We start from the raw sequence: 15,590 nt of genomic DNA, 5'->3' as shown, positions 1-15,590 counted from the left end.
GCAAAATAATGAAGACAAATCAGTCCATACAATTTGTTCTTTTTTCTGCAATATCATCCAACCCCCTACAGCTGCTTTGCTTTTCACCCAGCTCTTCCTCCCCACCCACTTCACAGCACCTTTGTCCCTTTATCCACAAAGCACTAGCCTCACCACCCTCCCCTGTCAAACCACTCCTCATCCAATCCTTCTGTCCTGAAGGGAAGCAAATTCAAACTGGTTTTGCATCAGGGACCACCTTGTTTCCCAGCTGCTCCACTCTCAAAAGAGATTCTAAGGCAGATTACTCAGGCCAGCTGAAATCTTCACGCACTCTGCTGTGACGCTGACCCACCAGTTCAGAAGACCACACTAAATTTTGTACCCTTAAACTGTCCTCTGGATTGGTCACTGGTTCTGTCTGAAGTGCAAGTGAAGCATGAGCTTCCCCACACTGAACCCTAGAGACTGGCACTGGTCAGATTTCACAGCTAACTTTTAATCTATTTCTACCATGCACTCAACAAGGTGCTTGAGATCTCTGTGTCAGGCTTGAGAAAAGCCAAACTCCAGAGAGCTTCTCATGGAAAAGACCACCACCTGCTCACCCTAACTGGCCACCTGGTCCAGACAGAGGACTGAGAGCCAGGGCACTGAATATTTTTCTGGTCCTACACAAGAGATAAAGCAACTTCTTCATGTTGGCACTACCCTGTGTAGTCAGCCAACTTTGGTCTTCGGAGTGATGTAGCCCTGGGCATCTCTATGTAGATAACAGCAACTGTTTTTCTTTTTATATTCAGTGCAGGAGAAACATCACATTTTCCAGGAATAAAACCACCAACTCAGTTCCCAAAGTTCAATGACAGACAAGCACTGATTTTTAGAAACACGCACATGTTCTTAAAACTCATTTGAAGTAAAGAGAGCTTGATATGAGCCTAGTTTCAAGCATATGGTAACTGCCTTCCTAAACTAAGACTTCTCTGACTATCTGTAAGCACAGCCTGTTTTGAAATGATTCCCAGAGAAAAGAAAAAGGAAAACAAAGACAGTCAATTTCAGAAGGAAAGAGGGAAGCTGAGCTCTCAGTATAAGGATGACAGCTAATGCACGAGGCTCATCACACTATTCTCAACTCTATGGTGCCTTAACAGGATGCATTAGTAAATGGCTGTTATCTAAATTGAGATCACTTGGCAAAAGTTAGAGAGATTCCTTTTAAATTGTATTTAAATTGTACATACATACTTAAAATGAAAAGACAACTTTTTTTGGACAGTGTTTTGGAGTGAACTCAGTTAGGCAGGTAATAAAAATCAGGGGTTTATTCTGCTCTCAGTACGATTTTCTACCTGCATGCTTCCATCATTTTCATTAATTTTCACCTTTGTACACAAAAAGACAATTAAGCTCTCAAAAGTAATCATTTAATTGTTTGCCATTCATCACAAAGCCTCTGGTAAGAATAAGCACGACAGATATTCAGTCAGTCATGAACAAAAGACAGTTATTTTGATCTCTGTGCCAACCCAGTGAAGAACATTCAAAGTTTAACAGGGAGATGTAAGGCTTGCTTAATTTGCAGAGGCATTTCTGAATTTCTACATCCCACACAACCCTACCAAGACCAGGCAATGACACTTAAGGAGGAGGTAACTGGATTGTGCTTACTAAATTGCTTTTGACTCTGTAAGGTTTCAGTTGATTTACTGCCTCAAATGACAGGATGGTTGGGTTTTTTTTTTTTTCCTAAAGAAATATACTGAACAAAGCATGGATGAGGTTCTTGACAGTAATTGACCCTCCACAGTGCTGAAAAGTTTAATCTGAAACAGAACTAAGAGGCTGAGAGATCAAAAATGCCGTTTACCTTGCACCTTGCAGCAAGTTCAAGACAAAGGTGTACTCCACACACCCTTCCTCGGGTGCTGACCACGGACATAATGCTTATTGGACACCTGAGGACACACAGAGTAATGGTAGTACTGTGCTTGATGTGCAGACCCGAACAGCTTGTCCATGCTGCATAATGAAAGACAAGGGAGAGGAAGACATCTGAGAAGAAATAAAAATCTCTTAGATTATCTATTTCATCCCCTTATCACTGTGAGATTTCACTCTAGAATAATTTCATATCGTTTATTCTCGTCTAGTTTAAGAATGCCTGGGGTGAAGAAACTTCCCCTGGGATATTATTCACAGCTTGATAGATCTCAGTATGAGGAAGCATTTCCTGATACACAGCACTCATGTTTCCCTTTGAAATTTCATCCCATTCCCCCGGGCACCCACCTTAAATCAATATTTCTTTTCTTTCTGTTATTTGTCACCTTCAAGTTTCAGCAACTCCCTCCTCCCGCTCCCTTTTAATAACCCCTCAGTACGCAGCAGTTTTAATCCCTCCAGTAGCACAAATCGGCCCCTCCCAACACCTCCCTTACTAGTGCCTTCCCCCTAAACGGTTCATAACCCTTATGGGAGTGCAGGGTCCCTCCCCACGGTCAGGAGTGGCTTTGGGGTGTCCAGGCTCCTCTCTCCCTGGTGCGGCCCGGCCCCGGCCTGGGATCTTCACCCTGCAAACATATTCCATTTCTTTGCACCATGTGCGATGGAAAGGTACAAGTACATAGACAAACCCTTGACTGAAGATTATTTATTATTTTTTAAATGGCTCCGTAGCCCATGTGGCGATTCAGGCAGTTACAGAACCGTGCAATTGGGAATTAAATCCATTTTTTTCCCGATGCATTTTGCTTAAATGCTGGCAGGTGGCACTGCATCCTTAGGAATGAGCTCTGAAAGCCTACCCCTAGCAATTGCTCTTCACCGTTTCTTGAGAGGAGGAGTTGTTTTTCCTTTTCCCCTTTCTTCACATATTTTTTTCCTTTTGATATTTTTTTCCTTATGTTTCCCTTCCTAATCTCAAAGAAGGTTTTTTCTGTCGGGGTTTTTGTGGGTTGGGTTTTTTTCTTTCTTTTTTTATATTCCTCCATTCATTTATGGAAAAAAAAACAAAACAAAACAAAAAGTGTTTCAGATACTCACTGGGCATATTCAGGTAGGGCAACATTTTCAACTTATTCCTGAACACCCTCTCTCCCTGAGGTCATCTGAAGAAGCTAACCTGCAAGGTTGGTACAAGAGACACTGAAATGAATTGAGTTGTTTTGAACAAAAGCAGAAAGGACAGGAAATCTGAATTAATCTTGCTGATGTGAAGGATATCGGCCAGCTTCCTCAGCCTGCCATGGAAATATGCCCTGCTCGTCTTTGATAAAAAAGGAAAAACTTATCTGGCTTCTGCAGGAAGCCTGGATAAGACCAAATACGCTGTGGGAGAGGAGAAAAACAGAGCAGATACTGTTCATGTGTTTCTCATCTCAGGCAGAGAAGTTAGTCTCTGTTTCAGGTAAGAAAGACAGCTTCTTTGGGAGGATGATGGAGCATGCCAGCAACAGCTCCAGAAGCAAGGCAGAAGCATGCACTGGGGGCTCCGAGGAGCGTTCTCAGCTTCAATCCTGGGCCCCAGCACTGGGCAGTAGGACAAGGAAGAGCGAGATTGACAGATGACAGGCACGTTACCAGTAGGTCTGCAGAGCCAGGGCACTCCTGCTACCCTCAGTCCAGCCCAAGAGGGCTAGGGGAAAACAGAGGACTGAGCAGCTTCTGACACTGCCCCCGCAACTGACATGACTGCAGCGATCCCAAAAAACTCCTGTGAGGGTTTAAGACATCTTGCGCCTCACCTCCTCCAGTCTGACTAGAGCGTAGGAGGCCAACACTCGAGCGCTGGGACAATGACTTGAAAGGGCAAGAGAAGATAGGGCAGCAGTACAGGGGAAGAGGGGTCAAGGCTGGCTTTCTGGGGGCAGAGGAATCCAGTGGGATTGCACCTGAATGGAAGGTGCTATAACCAAGCGAGACACAAACAGGAGAAGAAATGGCACACGACCACATGGTGAGAGCAGAGGGGCATCCAAATGGCAAGGTGAGACCAGAAGAGGAACCTGATTCCCCAGAAGGAAGACACTGGACACTGAGCCTACAGACAGACAAGCTGACACAACAGGCAACTACTTGAGAGAACAGTGTGCCAGCAAGGGAGCAGGCAGGGCAGGCACGACAAAGGAGTCTGATGGATATCTCCTGTCCCTAACACCACAGCAGCAAGGCCCCTTGTTTTTCAGGTGCGCTGATGCCTCTGGCCTAGCCCTGACCATCTGGCTTTCCAGACACAGTTTTTTCTTCCCCATACTCAGAGCAGGAGTGGAAGCTGGCTTCAGGAGCAGAGAAAATTCAGAATGACTTCCAGTCAGTTGCAACCCTGCTGAGATTCCACCAGCCCCACAGACATCATCTCCCCTTGCTCCCACCTAAAACCTAACAAAACAAACTGATGTTGTATTGCACCACAGGTTGTGACCAAACCCTCCCAGCCCCTCATCCCCAGCTGGTCCCACAGCTCTCCCCAGCTCTCCTCTCACCGCAGAGCCCATGGGAATTACCACCTGCTGTGTTGCTCCCAGCCCATCACTGCCAGGTTGAGCTCTACCCACCCTGCCAAAATGCCTTCAGCCTCCTGGCTGAAAAAATTAAAAAGAGATTACTCTGGTTATTTATTTGTCTATGAACTGCTATCTTATTCCCTGGTTCTTCATTATAATCCCAATCCAGAAATCAACGGAGGCTTTCCTCTGGCTGCAGCATCTTCTGGATCAGACCCATAGCCTGGCATGGCAGCATCTGGCACATCACTTGGTGGTTTGGATAAGCTGTTATCCATAGGGATTTCAGAAGAAAATGGCCAATGATGCTTGAGGGCAGGGGCAGAGCATTATGGAAGGGATCAGCAGTGGGAAAAGCACCGTGAGGTAGAAAGTAACAGCTCCCTGAAACGGTTCCGATGGCGGCTGTGAGGAGATTCAAATGTGGACAGGAGGACTAAAAACACACCCAGCTTGGCTGAACAAGCACACAGGTGACAGACCAGGTAAGAACAGAGGGAGAACTGAACTGAAATTTAGGACTAACACCAAGACAGAAGAATTCCCCTATGCTTTGCTTCTGGAACACTGTCCAACAGAAAGGAATGCCAAGCTATCAACTGGTGTATTTAAATGCAGATTTGGCAAGACACCAATAAATACTCTGCTGGGGATGATTCTACAGTGACAAGGCTACGGATGCTTCTACAAAGACTTTTTTTTCAGCTCTAGACTTTGTGATTTTTAGGATACTAAACAGAAAAATGACAATCCATCCCTCCTATGAGATAAAAAACAAAGAAGCCATGCCAAACTACTGTACCATATATGCAAATTTCTGAATGCAAATTATGTTGTTATCCTTGTCTATACTCCCAAGGAGCCATAGCATCTTTTAAACTCTTTCTTCTTCACGTACAGTGGATGTAGCCATCCGTGACAAATTTGTGTTTTCTTTTCTGAGAAGTAATATACTGTATTCCTCAGTGGCAGGGAAGTGAATGGAGCTGCCATTTACAAAATTTAAATGTTTACACCCAGAGGGCAATTAAGGCAGTTTTAGATGATAATGTTATAAATGAAATGCTAATAAGTACTGTAAATGGCCATGTAATCACATCCTGTCATTTGCCAATTATTGGGGGGGGAGGGAGGGATGCGGGAAGCATCAACCTCATCTGTAGAACTGAAGATGACGTACTGCTTTAAATGAGCAAACGCAGGTACTGTGTAATGCACAGCCCTGACAGTGGTATTTTAGGGCAGGAATTCAATTTTCTAAGCAATGTCTGATTTCACCTTTTATTATCATGTCAGTAGTAATAATAATTTGCTCTGACATGAGCATTTTCTCACAAGGATCACCAAGGGATTTAATAAAGCCGAAAGTTGGGATTTCAAAGGATCTGGAGGGCATGCCTGCCCTCAACAGCTGCACAGTGCTCAGGGGTGGCTTTGCCTGGGCTTCAGGGAAACTGTTTAGATGCTTTGTTGCACAATTGTGTCCAAGTGAGAAGTCTTTACGCAAAACTTAATTCCTATATCCCCTGTGCTTAAATGGTTTCCACACCAACCCTCTTTCTGGTGCCTCAAGGGACAAGTTTAGCTGGCTCTCAGTAGCTGTAGGGACTTAAACCTTCACAGTGAGGACTCAGACTTATAAGTTCCAGGGGATTTCAGAAAAGTTTTTCTGAATGCCAAAGATTAAACCAGTTCAGGCTGTGAACTGCTTTGCACATGAAATCTTTTTGAACAAAACAGACTCTGGCTGTGGAAGACCCACTTCATGGAAAAGAGTACGAGCCACACATTGAAGTATGGGGAACAGCTATGGACCCCATTACAGAGGTGGGTGAACAATAAGGAAAGCCCACATCCAACCCCTTCTCCACATCAAGCCTTCTCCCTAAGGAGTCAGGCAGCACCCTGAATCACTTCTGCTGGCACCAGTCACAGTTGCCAAAACAGTTGCTCATCAGTTCGGTGACTGAAGGTCAGATTTTCACTTGGTCTGGTACACTTTCCCAAACAATGTTAGGAGGGCACTAGGAAGTGGAGTAATTGGGTTGCTGGGATGAGAAAAAGATTCACCAAATTAGCAACTGAATTGATATATCTCACCTTACCTGTTACAGGCTCCTTGTCTCAGTCTTAGGGTTCATCTCGGTGAAGACGCTGTTTCCCAAAGCCGGCACAATTTGGGCACAGCAACCATCAGAGCAGGGAGGAAAAAAGCCTTCCACACTGGTGCAGGTCTGTGTGGTTCCACAACAGCAACAGACACCCATTTCCCACCAAAAATGCAGATTCAGGTGCCTCAGTGCCAACCTGGTTTTTTTCGCTAGTGCAGCAAAATAATTACCTTTTCTTCCAAATGGGAACTGGCTTAGACACTTTAATGCTGCAATGCCTTCTTCAAGCCATGAAAAGCCACATCAGATATCAGAATGCATAAAATTTGAAAATAGTACCTCTGACATTCATTCTTTGAGCCCTTAGGAATCACATTTTCAAAATCCTCTCCACAGCTAAAAAAGAGTGGGACCTTTCTAAGCAAAGCCCACGAATCTCACCTAATCATAACACTCCAGAGAATGAGACTATTTTTTAATAGCAAAAAGAATTAATGGACATATAGTGACAGAGAGCTGGCAAAACTGTCCCTAAATAAAAAGACAAGGAGCGAACGGGAGCCTCATGTTCAGAACTACACCAGAAGACAGCAACAGAAATAGCAATTACAACATTATCCCAAAGAACCACGCCAATTTTACATACTCACAGTATTTCACATATTAAAGGCTTTCAGATACTCAAGAGAGTTTTGTATCTGAGAACCTAAGGCAGGATAACGATGCTATCACATCGTATTTCTCAGGCTGAACTACACTACAGTACTTCCGACGGGGCTTTGCTAGTCAAACCCCGAATTTTCTACATCCTCTTCCTTTATGGGTATTGATCATGAGCACTGGCCAGAAGTCTGCAATAAACATGCATAATAAACAAATATAACTACTGTATAGGAGAAAATTACTTGGCATTGATGGTAATTAGCAGGCAATTTCCATGCTTATGTTTGGTTTGAATCAAGACCATGAAACTTTTGTTTCCTATTGTGAGCCTTCACCTCTGGCTCAGCACAGACAGGCATAAGCTGTGCAAAATATGCTCCTGTATTTTATACAACTTGGGGAATAAGGCAGCAAAGATTCTTAAAAAAACACAGAAGCTACAAGCTGTGTTAAAGGAGTCCACCCTGCCCACCAACACCCAGCGAGACACCGGAACACACTGGTCACCAAGCGTCACCTATTTTAGCAGCAATGTCATCAGATCGGCAGCACTTGTAGTCTCGATGAGCAAGAAAAGGATGAGCAGCCCTGTGGCAACCCAACCGTAAGTCTGAGGGTGGTTTTGACCTTCACCACCTCCACAAACTGGGCAAAGCGTGTGGTGGGGAAGGCTTAAAATGCACCTTTGCGTTTTGGCAACAGGCACGCAGGCGCCCCAGACGCAGCTGAAGGCTGTGCTCCACGCCTCAATTACACTGGCAGGCAGTGGCTTGAGTGCACATTTGATCTTTGGCTTTTGCCTCTTAATGAGTAAAGGGAAATAAGTCTCCACAGTGAAGGCCACGCGTGCTGTTGCCTACCCAGTCCTACAAGAATTCAAATCCATGGATACCTCACCAGTAGAACTACAGGTAAAACAGCGGGATTTTCCTTTTTCCTTCCAGTCCTGCTCAGCTTTAATTCATCACCTTCTCTAATCACCAGCTAGAGTAGCACAACCATCCAAGTGAAAAAAAACAGGAATCTCAGACAAATATTTGGAAGATGAGCACCACATTTACTACTTGACTGTACATGACCAAGCTTGCCAACGTCACTAATCAAGGCACTCAATATGCTCTCCACTGGCACACTTTGCTTACCTACATGGCCCAAGCTATGACTATATTTGCAACGACAAGCACGCTCCACCACAAGCAGCCAAGGCTTCTTTAGCAGAGCCCCTATCAGCCAGAGAGGAACAAGGGTTTTGGAAGGCACCATCTCGGTGCTTTTGCTCAGAGCCATGACCTCAAACCCGCTTGAGGAAAGAAGTGGGACACATCTACACCCCTGCCATTGCTTGGAGAAACACGCCAACAGCCACGAACCTGTGGCTGAGATTTCTGTGGGTTCTGCCTGCAGCAGACATGGTAAGGAAAGATACAGGACAAGGAGCCACCATGTGTTTGATCTACCATGTGTAGAGCTCTCTGAAGGTGTAAACAATGAACTAGAAATGGAACACAGTAGTGACACAGCTTCCCCTGCACAATGTTTCCTCACTTTGCACTCAGCAACAGTTTTTAAATCCCTCCTCCCACTGGAAAGTCAACTGCATGCAGAGGAATTAAAAAATTCACTAGCATTTCTTGTACAGTGTTTATTATCCACATTATGCTGTCAGTATGGGCACTTGTTTTCTACTTGAAATCTTTCCAGTTTCATCCCGCATGAAACACCAGTAAAGTTACGGAAGGAAGCAAATCCCAAGGAATTTACACAAGCTGTGTACATTAGTGAAAAAAAAAAAAAAACCCAAACCAAAAAAGCAATGACATTAAACAGGGAAGGCAGAAATACAGCAGGGATATCAAACAACTGATCTGCTTACGGAACAGAAGACAAACAGGAAGAGATTTTCAACAGGTGAGAGGGGTGGCGGGTATGTGTTACACAGCTGGGAAGGATGGCTTGGCTTGGCATCTCTCTTATGCAGATGGGAAAACTGAAAGATTACTTTTGCAAAAATGGCATAGGGAGCATACGTGTCTGAACATGGTTCACAAACTAAATATGACTTACAAGATGGGGAAGTTCCCCTTTCACCGTTTTCCTCCGCATTTCACAGCCTTCCACTGGTAAGCATCCAAAAATCAGCTCAGGACCCTAAGGTGAGCTCGTTGTCCTGGGCTAATTCATCCTCAGAAAGGATACTGAATGCTGAATTGAGTGAAGTGGCTCAAACAAACAAGAAAAAAGGTGCAGGGGCAAGACAAGAATCTGGCTCGGCATTCAAAGTTATTTTTCGTTCAATGAAGAAATTAAAGTCATAACATTCGGTCTTACTCACAAAAGGAAATAAATATGGCTGAGTACACTCAAGGAACAGAACTGTTACAGAGAGAAATGCTAGTTCTACATCTTGCCAATGTTCTTCACACTACACATTTTTAATGGAACAATGCAGAAAAGCAAGATATGCATAACGTGCATAAAATGTGTAAGATTTATATTTCAGAGGTTGAAGAACCATTCAAAAATTACCTTCATTTCTCCTGAACAGAGTTCTGGAATAACTACAAAATATTTCATGCACTCAGAATACATCTACCTTCTTGTAACACGGTCTGCTCTAGGTATAAGTGTCAGAAGGAGTTATAACGTGAGCAATTACAACTGAGCTCCACATAGCCAGTAGCCAAAGTACAAAAAATATGCATGGCCACAGGGTTTTGGAGTGAGGGGAGAAATATATTGTTTTTATTAAAACGCATTAGGATCTCATTTGTCTAATTCCCAGTTTAACGATGCAGCCTCTTGGCAGAAAAATAGCTTTTCCATTAGTTAACTTGATTCTGTGGAGGGCGGATTTTTTTCTAAACAGAAAAGATTTAACACCAAATTGATTATTTTTTTTTTCCCCCTCTATCCAAATTAACAAGCACAAACAGAAAGATTTTTTTTATTGGGGAAAGGGATTTTTATCTGTTCTGTTTTGTGGAATGGATCATCGCTAATCTAAGTTACTTCTAATTGTAGCTGCCTATTTCCACAAAGTTATTCCAGAGTGAAATGTAGTTTTACTTCAATGGAAAAATAACTACTGAAATGTCTCATTTGTTCCTATTGATTTGAAAAGCAGCCAAAATATCATTGTCTTGAACCTCCTGCAAATTTGCTACATAGCAGTAAGTTATTGACATAAACAGACTCAAATCTTAAACTGCTAAGAAGTTAAGTCTAGGAGTATTTATTGAGCATTCTCTGACACCCACCCACACCACCACCACCCCCCAAAAAAAAATCATGAAGTTGAGAACATCAAGATTTTATATGCTTAGCTTTCATTTTTGTAATTTCCCCATAAACTATTTAATGCATTATTTCTCTAGGTTGCATGTTTAATCGGAGCAAATCCTAGAACATGAGTTTTCATCTTAAAATAAAGACATGACAAAGTTATCAATAAAGGTCCATAGATTCATCTTTGCTCTGTGTTTGAATTAACTCAGAAGTCATAAAGATTAGGAGAGAAGGAAAAGGAATAAAACTAGTGAGTGGGGAGAGAAGTGTGAGGGCGGGAGGAAACATGGGGAGGAGCTGGGAAGGCAGCAGAAATGGTGCCAGCAGCAGCAGCAGATGGAGGTAAACAAGCAGTCTGAGTGAAACTGGTGTGTCAAGCCTCAGCCAAGCCACCACCTCTACACACCATCACCAAGAAGAGCTAACTAGCTGCAGCACGACAGCATCTCTCACGTTTTGACATTCTGTGCCATTTAACTCGTTTCAAATGCAGGTCTCCAGACCCACTGGTTGGGAAGGGTTTTATATTTTCACACATTTATTTAGCTACAAAGGAGTGGAGATGAGATTAAAATTCCCACAAAGCAAATGTTTTTGAAAGATATAGCTGCTGAGAAGCACAACCCATTGTGGAGTTTCTTATCAAGCTATTACAAGAAGTAGGTCACTGCAGTTCCAACTATTCAAATGTCACTCCTTCCTTCCAAGAATCAATCACTGCTAGGTCTTGGCTAATAAAAGGCAACTTTCCAGCAAAGGGGAAAAACAGAGAGAAGCAATTTCCTCAAACATCAATGGCTCCTCACGAAAGTGGTACTGACTTTGCAGTATCTACTGATAGATAATTGTTATAAGAAGTAGAAGGAGTGCAACTGGGAAGATATCTTTCTTCAAATAACACTTCTGAGTTTCTCATACATCATTCAATGTTTGGGGAGTTTTGTTGGCTTGAGTCAGCTATCCCTAAGATGTTTTTCTTTGTACAATACCCTCACTTTTATTCCTAAGCACAGATTAAGTCCATGCTATCATGCTGAGGCTTTTCGTTCTCCAAGCCTTCACCTCCCACCATCTCACAAATAAAACAATATTCCTGTCTCCTTTCATATGGAGAGAGAGGTTGCTCCCTGCTTTGCAGAGGACATCTGATGATATTAGCAGGTCTCAGCACTGCACTGCTTCCCCCCCCATCATTCTCAGAGGGCACCAAGAATATGAGAAAAACGTGAAATACAATAAGCCCATACATGTGTCATTCATTGCCCTTCGAGGTAAGGCAGGCTAACGTGAGAAACCAAACTGGAGGTTACTACCTGAAGTAGTCCCTGAGGCTCTTTGCCTACATTCTGAGGAGCACAGGGTTGGGTGGTTACTTGCGCAGCATAATCCGATGACAATTTTATCCCGCTTTGCTACCACTGCACCTGGTAACGCAGTAGGAATTTCTGTGAGTTGATTCCCTGAGTCAGGGCACTTGCTGTAACATTTTAATCAGCCAAATATTTATTTCCATTGTGCTCTAAGTATCTCCTTGCTCCAGCTGTAGTACGTGAGCTGGAGGTGCTGCGCAGCATCCTATAGCCTCGCCAGGTAGAGGCCGCAGGCGTGCTCCTGGCTGGAGGAAAAAAGATACAGGAACGTTCTGCATGCTTTTTCATGTCATCAGTACCTGGTGCTGAATTATCTCCTGTTTTCTCTTCCAAAGTAAACAATGAGTGCTTTCTGTGTCTTCCAGCAGGAGTATATACAGCCCTTCCTACACTGCTAGCCTTCATGACTTTCCAGGGATCTACATGGCATCAGTACCCTTCACTGAGCTGAAACTCAGCACTTGCAGCATCTGTTCATGCTGCCCTTCAACCGCTGAACCAAAATGACATTAACGAATAGAATAGCTGGTGAGCACCTCGGGCGCTTCAGCTTAGACTTATTTTACACTAGTGTAAGCAAGACATCTGCCACACGACCTTCAGGAGACACTCGTCTTCATGGAGTGGGAACCAGACACCAGGCAGAACATTCCAACATGTCTAAAATGTCACAAGGGGTCCATGTTTCAGCACCTGAAGGTCACCGTCAATGACTACCACTTTAATCTGAGTGCAAGGGGATTACTGGTTTGACAGTGTTGAGATGATTCTTTTTCCATCTCCCTCTAAAGTTAAAGGAGCTTGGGTGCTCAGTAAATCATGGAAAAACAGGCCAGCACAAAACAAGACTGCTTAAATAGCATGCGTAAGTGGTAAACTGAAGTTTAATAGATACAGAGATGCCTTCTGAGAATGGAAGAACTTTCTTGGCTTCTTTTGATAACCTCACAGCTTGTGAGCCATAAGAACATAAAGCAAAGAAAACCAGCAGAGACAAAAGGTAGTTGCAGGAATTCAATCTGAAACAAACCAGTCAAAAAACCTACTAGAGCTACTAGACTTCCAGCAGTGTTGTTTTTAACCTATGGCATCGCACTAACCTAACAGAGCTGCTACATCCCACTTGTCCTCAGGCAGGATACCTGACCTGAAAAGCCATGGCTCTGAAGAATGGATGCGAGGCAGTGCCTGGACCCACCTGCTTCCCTATGGAGCAACCTCACAGCAAGAGCAGCAATGCCCAAATCTTGCCACTGAGGGCACAAAATGAGCGCAGGCAGACCACAGCCCTGACATGCTGTACACAAGCATGTCAGTGAGTCATGACTCAGTATAAAGATACAAAGCACGTATTCTGGCAGATAATGGATAGCAGATGGTCAAAAATCTAAATGAAATAAGTAATTAACCATAAAACTGTATTAATCAGCTGAGATCTGTCAAGGAACCAATGGTTGCCTTTGCTAATAGGGATGATGAGGCCTGCAATGACAGCCCTTAAATGCTGCCCTTCAGATGACAGCGCAGAAGACTGTTCGGGCCTCGCTGCCTTGTAACACCCTCAGTACCACACATGCATTCCCTGTGATGTATGATTTATTTATGACCCATACCTGCCTGCAAGCAGACGGGATCCACACCCTGAGGATCCTCACTAGGAAGTCACTGAGGCAAAAAACATATATTTATTTCTTTTTCTTTTCTTGTCACTTGTTGGCATTTGACAGTTGCTCTCAAAGGCCCCAACTCTAGCAGCAGCTTTCTTGCCTTTCCTGCAGGACAGGGGAATCCTCACCTTGAAATCACTCCAGGGCGAAGTTTGGAAGGACAGGCCTGAGCATGAAAGCCCTGTACATACAGATACATAAGGATTTTTAGTCAAAAAGGTTCTGTTTGCTTCAAAACATCGTCCTGCTTTCTAAGTTTGTTTGCCTCTTTTCTACATAGAGCAAAACTACATAATGTAACAGGAAACAGGTTTATTTGCCCTTGCTGCTGGCTTGTTAACTGCTCCGTCAGTACCCCAGGAAAGCAACTTACTCCTCCTTGCTGCCACCGAGGAGTTTATTATGCAGGCAACAAAAGACATCTGCTTGGCCTGTGTCCATGGAAAAAAAGCAGATAATGTTGCCATATTATAAGAAGAAAAAAAAAAAATCTCTGCATATTGCAGTACAATGTACAGCATTATAAAAGCAAAACATGATACTGCTCTGCAGCACAAAGCCATTTGCTGGGAACTCATCTGGTCAACGCAAAATGGACTTGTTCAATACTCCAATGATTGACAGACATGATATAAAATGCCAAGATGGATAATAAGAGCTGCAGGGCTCCGATTGCTCCCACCATTCGTGGGAAGAGCCAGTCCCAACAGGAAAGAGGTATTGAGCTGTCATCAGAAACCACAGGAAAGCAGCTTCACATCTTTTAACAGAAAGCAAAAGATAGGGTCAAGAATTTTAGGTCCTCTCTTTATGTACAAATATATAAATTCCTGATATACTACATGTTGTTATTCCTTAATGTTGATCTTTAATAGCCCTGTGTGCCTTCTCCCTACAGCAAGACTCGAGTGTGACAACTGCAAAGGCATTATTCCCCCCCAACACCAGTCCAAGAAAGCGTCCGACAGCCAGTGTTACTGGCAGTGCTAATACCAGCAGTTTCTGAGTTTACAATCCACACTGCTGACAAGGCAGCATTAGGTACACTAACCTGAACGATTCCCATTACGTGACACCTCAGTAAATTTACTGATGTTACCATGTAAGCTAACAGCAGCTGCTCGTGAGTCCCTCATGCTGGTTTGCGTTGACTTGGAAACATGCTGGTTCAGAAACAAAATAGTATGACTGTTAAAATCTGTTTGCAGCTGTGTATCAGTCACCATATGTACTAGTTTACCAGTGTTACACCTTACTCCCTAGTCAGTAAAATAAGCTTCAAAGTGTTGTTGTCCAGGACTGTGTCCACCTAGCTGATGTGCCTGTACAGGGAGAGTGCTGTAATACACCCTTCAGAGAACTCTTGTCTGGAGTCAGGAAAATTATCTGGGCTTGGCTCATTTTCATCTTTCACCTGCACAACTTCTTTTCATTCTTGCTTGTTGGTCTTAATTCTGCCTCTTTCCTGCTCTTCTGTCATTGTCCAATCCATAGCATTAAGCATTTTCTCCCTCTGGGGTGCATCGTGAGGAAGATGCTCCCCAAGACACACGGATGCTGTTCCAGCACAGCAGAAGACACACGTTCTGCACTCTGAAAAGCAGGTGGTGCTGCTCCTGAGGCACCATGAGAAAGTTACTTACTAAGGTGGACATGGGTTTACATTTTATTTACCTTTTGGCAGCTACCCAAGTTAAGGTGCCTTACCCAAGCCCGGAAGGAGGTGAAGGGGGGCAGTTACCACAGCATTGTTCACAAACCACAACTTTGTACATGAGCTTTTCTTGCAGTCACTTATTCAAGGCAGGTGCTGCAATACCAGTAAATAAACTCTCAGTTGAGGATTGCACAGGCTTGTCTCAAGCGAGTGGGACTCAGCACTCAACCGGACGCCAGATTCTGGTTGTCAAGGAGATGCATGAGTCCCCAGCTAACTCATCTTCCCAACCTTCCTGTTTGTATATCAACCAAACCTGAACACCACCAACACACCTGAACAGCTTCTGC

The sequence above is a fragment of the Gallinula chloropus genome (assembly GCF_964237585.1).
Source record: "Gallinula chloropus genome assembly, chromosome: 1".
NCBI lineage: Eukaryota > Metazoa > Chordata > Aves > Gruiformes > Rallidae > Gallinula > Gallinula chloropus.
Note: the sequence above shows the minus strand (reverse complement) of the source record.